Here is a 10596-nt window from a genome sequence, read left to right on the forward strand (position 1 = left end):
GACTCATAGACCTGCTGTAGAGATACAGTGAATCTGGGCTTGATGGAAAACAATTGTGTTCAGAAAACAATTTGACTGAAAGATTATCTAGAATTTTTAATGAGAAGTGTGCACAAAAACAAAATTATGCATGTTAATTGTCGAGGTATACCATACTCCAGAATAGCACATATACTGACCCATAATGTCTATTTGACCTGTAGCTTGAACCACAACTAAACTGTGTTGACGGTTATCATCATCATGTCAGAACCTGCAGCATCTGATCTGATCTTGATCATTTTGATGCAACAAATTGTCCAGCTTATTGTGTAACTAAAATGATATATTTGTTATGAATATTTAGCCTGCATATAACTAATTTTGATAATTATTTCATCCCGTCTCACCTCAGTGTCTTCAGTTGACAGTTTGGATCCTGTAGTAAATCACTGAGCTCCTTCACTCCTGATTGTCCAGGATCATTTCCTGTGAGATCCAGCTCTATCAGGTGTGAAGGGTTTGATCTCAGAGCTGAAGCCAGAGCTTTATAACCTTCTTCTGTTACACTGCAGTTAGAGAGTCTAGAACAGGAATGAAAACATTCAGATGATTAATCAGTTAAACCTGAACAAAATAAATCCTCAAAGTGAATTTTATTTTGTTCTTTGTATGAATGTATTGAAAGTTAGTTGTAAAAACTGACAACTGAATATGGAGGCAAACAAAAGACACAGAGAACTTTAATATGTTAGACATCAACATCACTTTCAATGTTTCAATTATCTAAAACTGTAGAGCTGTGAAAGTCTTTGATCTGAATGATTCACAACAAGCAACCTGAAAATGGTCGAAAATTGAGAAAATTAAAGTTTGGGAATGACCTAATTAAAGTCCAGACTTCATCACCCTGTTTTTATGCACATTTTTAAGTACCGCATCAGAAACGACAGATGGAAACACCACATTTTGGAAAAAGAGTCAGAAAAAAGTTTTTATGCTCGCTTGAGGTGGTTTTTGACTTGTGCAAAAAAGAGTTAATGGGAATAATGGGAGACGGAAACATTTGCCGAATAAATTCTGACAGCGAACATTAAACCCACGTGACGAATCAGCTGTTTCCACTGATGGTGTTCTAACAGACTTAATGTTTGATTCTGTTATGATAAATTAAAGGGTTAGTTCACCTAAAAATGAAAATTCTGTCATTATTTACTCACCCTCTACAACCGTAAGACCTTCGTTCATCTTCAGAACACAAATTAAGATATTTTTGATAAAATCTGATGGCTCAGTGAAGCCTGCATTGACAGCAAGATAATATACACTTTCAAATGCCCAGAAAGGTAAAGACATATTTAAAAAAGTTCATGTGACTACAGTGGTTCAACCTTAATGTTATGAAGCAATGAGAATACTTTTTGTGCGCCAAAAAAAAAAAAAAAAAAAAAAAAAAAAAAGCTCTCTCAGGAGTAACGGGTTTTTACCCACAACTCCCTCCACATACTGACAGGCTTCATCTGCAGCAGCACTCAAAAACCTGCAGAAGAGTCAATTCAGTTCTCAACTAAATGTCTGTTGCATTACAAACATGACTAATAAGATAAAAAAACTCAATTACTGTTCTAAAGACAAGCTCTAGTTAGTTATTTAGATGTAACACTTTTCTTTGAACATTTAAATATACAAATAAATATATAAATACTTGAAAACAAAGTCTGATAGTCAGAGATATTTAAAAAAGAAACTCGAGCGACACTCAGTCCTAAAGCAAACTCATAAGAACAGAAACGTCCCACAGAGCAGAAGGGCAAAAGCTCACTAGATCATGATTTTCAGTATGAATACAGAGTGTGAAATTAAGGCCTCAAGATCTTTCTGGCTTTTAAGCTGGAGTCTCATAAGCCTCATTCAGACTGTCAGTCCAAATCCAATTTTTGCGCATATCCGATTGAAATCTGATCAGATTTAGCAAGTCTGAATAGGATGCACTGTATACCGGTACTGTGAAAATACCATGAAGATATCATGATTTTGCTCATTTCGGTATATGCTGCTGTTCTGAAGTTCACCGCTAGGTGGCAGTGTGCTACACAAACTGACGCGAAACCGTCAAATGTGACAACATAGAGGAACAAAATGGATAAAGCAGTAGAATCTCACTCAACACGCCCAAAACTAATTAATAACAAAGAGTACAGAACCCAAGAGGCGAAACTCTGATCCTTTTTGGGCAACAGCCACTAGATGGCGCTCCGGTAGCGCGGCCGCCATTATGGGGTGAAAATGCCAACTGGACCATAAAATCCTTCACATCTTACACACCCAAAATCGGCGAATTTCACAACCAAATCAGAAGCGCAATAGAACATTTTTTAAATTAAGTCATCAGTAAATTTTATGGCTCCTACAGTAAATGTTGTTTATTGTCTTATATATGTTTTATTTTACCAGTTGTGGAATCCAACCATTCATCCATCTGAGGTAACGTAGTTAGCCTACTTTATTGAGTATTTCCATTTTATGCAACTTTACACATTTATTAATAGTAAATTAATAATGAATGAATGTAAGATCATCATGTTTGCAGTGAACAATATATTTCAGACCTAGTGGAGTAATAGTAATAATCACTCCACTAGGTCTGAATTGAATATTGCATGTTTTAATGGATCACGCTACAAACATAACGATCTTATAACACATGATGCATTGCTGTGTCCGTTATCGCATAATTCCCACTTTTGGACACTTTTGCTTTAACACACAACACTGCAAAAACAAGCTGTTATTTTCTGTTATATATTTATTGTCCAACATTCCCAATTATTCTGATGCATGTCCTTAATTTAATTTCATATGTTGGTATTAATTCAGTGTTTATAATGCTAATACTTGAACTTCAACGAATTTTAACCCAAACTGACTGCGTTTCTAGAGAGCAAAGGTTTTGTGAAAAAAGAGGAAGACTTAAACAAAAAGTCTGTAAAATAAACTGTTAAAAGGATTTGATGATCACTAGTGATAGTATTTTATTCTGTTGTCATGATTCAGGTTGGATTTTAGCTTTAATGTACTTTGTTTTTTTTAACAAAGCAGCTGATATTGCCATAGAAGCTAGTGGACCGACTCGACCGACTTTCACCCCAAAATGGCGGAAACGCAGAGCTGCTGCTGGGCGCTGGTGTTCCAATGGAACGTTCTATTGAGTTTCGCTTCTTGTTAGTGTTTATTCTTTGTTAATAATGACAGCAGTAGACGTATAATTTGGAATTGCTTTGCTTATAAAAATGATGAAGAACCATCAAACCTACACACACGTACATAAGATCATATGGTTTAGATAACATGAAAGCTCCAGCGTGCGTTTGAACCAATGATGTTTATCTCCTAATATTTGCACTTAAGTTTAGCTAGTTCTTACAGAAGTATTCAGGTACAGAAATGCTAGTTACAGAAATTTAATAAAGTAATCAAATGTAAAATAACACTGAATAGTCACTGTTAATACATTAAATACCGTTTAAGGTAAAACAACTCAATTTGGAAGGCGCGAGCTCTATACAGGCGGCTTGTGTGTGCGTTGTTTGTTGGTATAAGCGCAAAGAAACCATCTCTCACAGAGCTGCCAAGTACGTTACTACTGAATGATAAAATCGCTTGGATGTTCAAAATGGGTTTAAAAAAACGTGGGCAAGTGATTTCCGTCAGTTGTCTGTAACGCGCACGAGAGTGTTGTATCGCAGGGCGCATATGTACTTAAAGTGCTCTATTTTCGCACACTAATTTTGTACTTAATATACTAAAGATTCTTCATTAGTACTTCTTAAGATAATCTTAAGAACATCTAAGTGTTCTCAACTGTGCTATTTTGAAACACCATGAAATATGAACTAAAATGTGCTTTTAATATACTATCTCTGTATTTTAAAAATGTATTTAGGTAACACTTGTAATAGACTATGGGTTCAAGTGTGCTATAAGTGGTAACCAATTACTGATTTGATGTGATAATCTGTGTTGATTAATTTACTAATAAACATTTGCGATAATTTCCCGCTTTGTAAACGCACAACCTGCGAGAATGAGAATAATTATGCGCAATACCCGCACCAAAATTTAGACCCTGTATGGTATCGATTTAATACCGATATACCGGTATTAGATTGTGGTACCGTACCAAAGCCAAAATTGTGGTATTGACCCATCCTGAATGGCCAAAAATCACATGAAATGCGATTTTTACAAATCCATTACTAATTACATCATCAATGTTGTATTTAAAATACTTTTCTAATTAATTACTCAATAAGTAACTTACTAATTACTTCTTAAAATCCTTATAAACCTTGACCGGATAGACAATAGAAAGGAAACTCTTAATAATTTAGTCAAACATGGAATAGTTTAGCCTTTTATAGCTTTTTAAAACATTTTAACTTTATTAAAACATAAACTATAATACTTTTATTTACTTTTTAATACTTAAAATTTTTTAGTAACAAATAGGGATGTCAGAAAAATCTAGTAGTCGGTACCGACACCACCAAAAGTGCACAATACTCGATACCAAAGTCGATACCACGGTAAAAATATATAAAAATACAAATGAAAAATTCTATATATTTTTTTCCAGGTAGGTCTAATAGTAGTATGTAAAAATACCACAGAAATTGAATAATCAAATATAAAATAAATCTGCATAGTCATAACTGTATAAATTAAATATAGATTAATCCTTATTTAAGCTTTTCTTTTGTTGTTTGATAATGGACGGAGACAATATGCTGTTACACTTGCTGTTCGTATTCACATAACCAACGCGAATATATGCCAAGACGGGCATTTTGACATAACTGTGTGTGTATTTGAACATTTATGTGAGAGCACACTGACTGAAATCCGTCTCTCACAGAGCGCGCGCAGTTTTTTCTCTCTAGGACATAGCTTACATTTTACAGTAATGTTCTTGCCTACCTGTGTCAAAAAAAGTGAAGTAATTGGATTATTTCCATTCTGCAAAACAGCCACTCGCTTCTGCCGACATCTTCAGACAGCGTCTACACAGCCAACTGGAGCGAAGTTGCGAACTCACGCGCAACTGCACTACAGCTAACAATTTTAAAGAGGCAGCGTTCACTTTTACCTTTAGACAACAAATTTAGATTTTAAATTCAATATTGATTTAAACAGAACCATTGAACTAATTTACAGTATGTAACGCAAGTACATTATAAGCAACTGAAATTAAATTACCTAAAAATGAACAGTAATCCCTTACTTTACTTTTTCAGTGGATAAGTAATTTAATTACAGTAACGCATTACACCCAACACTGCTCCAGAATAGCACATATACTGACCCATAATGTCTATTTGACCTGTAGCTTGAACCACAACTAAACTGTGTTGATGGTTATTATCATCATGTCAGAACCTGCAGCATCTGATCTGATCTTGATCATTTTGATGCAACAAATTGTCTAACTTATTGTATGACTAAAATGATATATTTGTTATGACTACTTAGCCTCCATATTTTGTTAGCTTGCATATTTTGTTAATAATGTTCATTATTTCATCCCGTCTCACCTCAGTGTCTTCAGTTGACAGTTTGGATCCTGTAGTAAATCACTGAGCTCCTTCACTCCTGATTGTCCAGGATCATTTCCTGTGAGATCCAGCTCTATCAGGTGTGAAGGGTTTGATCTCAGAGCTGAAGCCAGAGCTTTATAACCATCTTCTGTTACACTGCAGTTAGAGAGTCTAGAACAGGAATGAAAACATTCAGATGATTAATCAGTTAAACCTGAACAATAGAAATCCTCAAAGTGAATTTTATTTTGTCAGGGTTCCCACTCTTTCATGATCACCAGATTCAATGAATTTCAAGGACTTTTTAAATTTATTTTATATCAAGCACCTATCAAATTCACATCCCAGCATATGGAGCGTCATGAAAGACCTCTTACAGTTCTTAACATTTTAACCCTCCTATTGCATTTGCATCCATTTTAACCCAGAAGAGGTTAGAATCATTTGTACATTAATTTTGGAAATATATTAAAACCAGTTGCAGCTTTCTTATCCCTAATATTAACAATCTTTCCACACTTTTGGTTTTCATTTTTTATGAATCATTACTTGAGTAAAAACATTATAATATAGAGAGAATATTGTAAAAAATAATTAATTTTGCAATTGAGTGAAAAAAAAATCATATGGATCGTAATTGTCAGAATATATACAATATATTATAGACATAAGCTTGCAATTCTGAGAAAAAAGTTAGAATTGAGAGATATAAATGAGCACTTCTGAGAAAAAAAAATCTGCAATTTGAAAAATTGCAATTTATATATCTCAATTCTGACTTTACAAGACACAATTGTGGCTTTATAATCACGCAATTCTGACTTTTTAACTCGCAATTGTGAATTTAGGGTAGAGTGGGGAGAACGCCCCCTTGGGGGACAACTAACTCTACACAATATGCATAATATTCTTATTAATAAGTAGGGGTGGGTGATATTTACTCACTATAGAGTGAGTAAATAAAGACAGAATTTTCATTTTTGGTTGAACTATCCCTTTAAGGACAAGTCGCAGCGTGTGTTGTCTGTCCCTTTAATGCGCGCATCTTATATATTGACACGCATTCAGTTGTCTCTCAACTGTTTACTTTCACTTTACACTTAACCGATGGTGTAAACCTTGTGTGTATTTGACAGTTTTAGCAGAATAAGATGCGAATGATAACTTTTTTCCAGCAAATGCAGTGTTTGACAGGCTTTCAGAGTGTGTGCGCTTCTTTAGACCAGAACGCAGATAAAGTGTTTAACCGGCAAGGCTTTAAAACTCATGCAAATAATAAACTTTTGTGATTGTGAATAACTGCAGTGTTCTGTGAGTATAACTCTACTGCTGTGTTAACATGTGATGTGAATGTATGTCACATTGTACTTCACAGTATGTTGAGACAGAGGCGCCAGGACTGCAACTGACAGAAAGCACTATAGCACGATACAACGATATTTCTTCAAAAGCCGATCGTGGAGACCTTTTAATTGTCCACGATCAAAATCGCACACCCCTATAAGAATGTTCATTTCAGACACAGCAAGTGTCACAGCTGCTCAAATGTCCAAACCCCGCCTAATAACAAGCAAGGGAAAGTACCGCAATGGAAAACACTCGGAAACTGATTGTAAAATAATATTCCAAAACAAATATACTATAGGACTATGGAGGATCTGTTATAATTTTCACAAAATTTATTTCAAATTTAATTCAAGCACTTTCAAAGACCAATATTTGTTTTCAAGTACTTTCCAGGCCTTGAATTCATGTGTCTGAAATCCAAGTACTTTCAAGGCGCGTGGGAACCCTGATTTTGTTCTTTGTACAAATGTATTGAAAGTTAGTTGCAAAAACTGACAACTGAATATGGAGACAAACAAGAGGAGAAAGAATGAAAGATAATCTCTGCGCATCTTGATGAATTACAGCACAGCCACAGAGGTACACAATAATGTAAGAATGTTTTCTTTCATCTCTGATAGACCACCATCTTCGGTAACACTTTATTTTACAGTACCGTAGTTACACATTACTACATGTACTTCCTATAGTAATAACAGTAAATTATGCATAATTACAAGTAACTAACCCTAAACCAAACCCTAACCCTAACTGTAACTCTAACTCTATAGTAAGTACATGTAATTAATTAATAGTACTCAGTACTTATTTGAGTAATTACAATGTAACTACAGCACTGTAAAATAAAGTGTAACCCCATCTTCTCTTTAATTAAAAAAAAAAATTAATTATACCTAGCCAAGCTTCATATAATAGTTTCTTCTTACAGTAAATGCGAACATCACTAAGACTGAAAGAGTATGAGTGGAGGTAAACCTGCACACACTCACACCACCAAATCTCAAAGACACCATCCTGAGCACTGAGCCCATTGCGCTTTTTAAACATTGGACTTTTATTACCAAAATTAATAAGACGGATGATATGGTATACCCACATTGTAACAAATAAATAAAAGATCTTTGGGTTTTTAAACGAATGCTTAGTTCGTAGTTAATTATTATTTTTTAATGAAAAACACAGCAACAATAAAACAAAAACAAACTCACATATATTAAAGTGCCCCTATTATGGCATTTGAAAGGTTCCTATTTTTGTTTTGGAAGTCCCCAACAACAGGTTTAAAATCATGCAAGGTCAAAAAACACATTAATTGTCTTATAATATGCATTTATTTTTACTTTATTTGCTCAACAACTCCCAAATGATTCGCTCAATGATTCATTTTGCCGAACCCCTTGTTTGCGTGACGCTAGTCTGCGGTGATTGGTCAGATGACTTCTGCTGGTTAACACGGAGTACAGTATATAGTGCTTGCATCACTTACATTATATTATAATAATAATGATGGTGATCCGCTCTGTTCTAAAAATAAAGACTCAGAGTGGAATTAAGTTGCTTTGTGTTGTTTATGTTAGCGAACCTAGCCCACAGCTCGGTGGTAAACACACAGTCATGGTATATGCGTAAGTGCAATGCAGAAACGTATTGATAAAGCACTGCAGTTGTACACCAACGTATTACTCTATTCTTTATCATAACTCCAAGTAATAACAGCAAAAAACATTGGACACATTTCGAGACAATTGCGAGCGAACACATACTGCTGTTAGCTGGTTAGCCGGAGACCTACAAGCTGCACGGAGCGAACACAACACACAACTAGGATAAATACGTATTGTACATGCTACAGAGAATGAGGTGACTCTGGCTTGGAATTTGGACGCGGAGACGTCACTGACATGTTCAGATTGAACCCTATAAGGGTTTCAGTCCAGTAATGTTAGTCTACTTAGGCCATTGAACTGAAACTCAGAACTGTGTGGATGTAAGACACTGGATTTTAGTCCTTGCTAATCGCATATTTGTATAGAAGAATTTAATGTATTTTTTTACTAGTCTTTTTGTTAGGGGGCAGTTTTGTATCTTGGCTCCTTAATTCTCTGTGAGAATTATAACTACATTCTTTCCTACAAAACAGTCAGTCTGTCAAATGTGGCAACAATTATTAATCGTACTTACAGCTTAAGATTCGTTTTACAAATGACTCGTTTAATTGATTCAGAGTCTACTCTTACTTTTGAGAGACAATAACTTAATATACGGTGCACTTTCAGATTTAAAACTTTGCAGGATGTTTTCAATCATTTAGAACTATGTTTCACACTACATAAAAGATAATTTTCAAAAATCCATAATAGGGGCACTTTAAACAAAAAAATGCAACATTTATTAACAAAAGTTCTCTTGCGCTTTTGCCTCTGACAACATCCCGTCAGTCATTGCACCTCACTCTCGGCATTTGACTCCTGTGGCTCAACTTACCTCAGTATCTCCAATTTACAGTTTATATTCTTCAGTCCAGTGCAGAGCAGCTTCAATCCTAAATCCTGCAGATTATTATTGTTCATGTTCAGCTCTCTCAGATTAGTATCTGCTCCAAGAACTGCAGCCAGAGCTGAGCAGCTTTTGTCTGTTAAGTTACAGTCATTTAACCTACAAGAGAAATAAATCACATCACAGAATTAGATGGAACACATCAATACATTTTCTACATACAAATATTAAATATATTTTCAATTATTATTTTTACATAAGTAGCATATATACAGTAAAGAGGCAGAGCTAAAATATGAATACTCCTCAAAAACTAGCATTTCCTGTACAAAATAAATGAAGTAAAAATGAAGGGGTAAAATGAAGCATGTGAAAAATATGAAGAATGAAAAATAAAATATTTGTGTTAAGATTTCTAGCTTTTTTATAGCTGAGCCTGGTTTCTCCAATGATTTTTTTCTATATTTCTTTCACCTGATGGAGTTTGGGTTCTTGCCACTGTTGCCTTTGGCTCACTTCTTTGGGGACACTTAAAGGGGACCTATAATGCCCCTTTCACAAGATGTAATATAAGTCTCTGGTGTCCCCAGAATGTGTCTGTGAAGTTTCAGCTCAAAATACCCCACAGATCATTTATTATAGCTTGTCAAATTTGCCCCTATTTGGGTGTGAGCAAAAACGTGCCTTTTTTGTGTGTGTCCCTTTAGATGCAAATGAGCTGCTGCTTGCAGCCCGCTTTCCAAAAGAAGGCGTTGCTTCAACAGCTCACGCTTCGGTTGCTCAACAACAACAAAGCTTGAGAATTTATGTAAATGTTATGTTCCGGAGTTTATGTAAATTTTAGGGTTAGGGATGTCTGAAAAAATGCCTGCATTCACATGTATATGTCTTGTTGCAATGAAATCTTTAATGATTTAAGCTAAGATTACTTAAATCTAATCTAAAATTACTACTAAATCTAAAATTACTTAAATTGTATTAGTTATTAATATTTTAAGATTAACATTTACTGGATTAAAGCGATTGAGGTTTCTTTGATTACTGGTCAACCGATGACCGACGCTGATATCTTAGAGAGCAGGGCCAATGGGTGAAATATCATTAATTTAATGATAGTATAAACACATCCATAACAATTGCTGAAATTAAATTTATATTTATTTTACTTAATATTTACTTA

The 10596-nt window shown here is 34.7% G+C and overlaps 1 protein-coding gene across 1 annotated transcript in view; it reads right to left on the bottom strand.

The window, feature by feature from the left end:
• The window catches only part of LOC127522225 (uncharacterized), an 884749-nt gene that overhangs the window by 807379 nt on the left and 66774 nt on the right, over positions 1–10596 (bottom strand). The window lies entirely within an intron of this gene.

The sequence above is a fragment of the Ctenopharyngodon idella genome, chromosome 2 (assembly GCF_019924925.1).
Source record: "Ctenopharyngodon idella isolate HZGC_01 chromosome 2, HZGC01, whole genome shotgun sequence".
Taxonomy (NCBI): domain Eukaryota; kingdom Metazoa; phylum Chordata; class Actinopteri; order Cypriniformes; family Xenocyprididae; genus Ctenopharyngodon; species Ctenopharyngodon idella.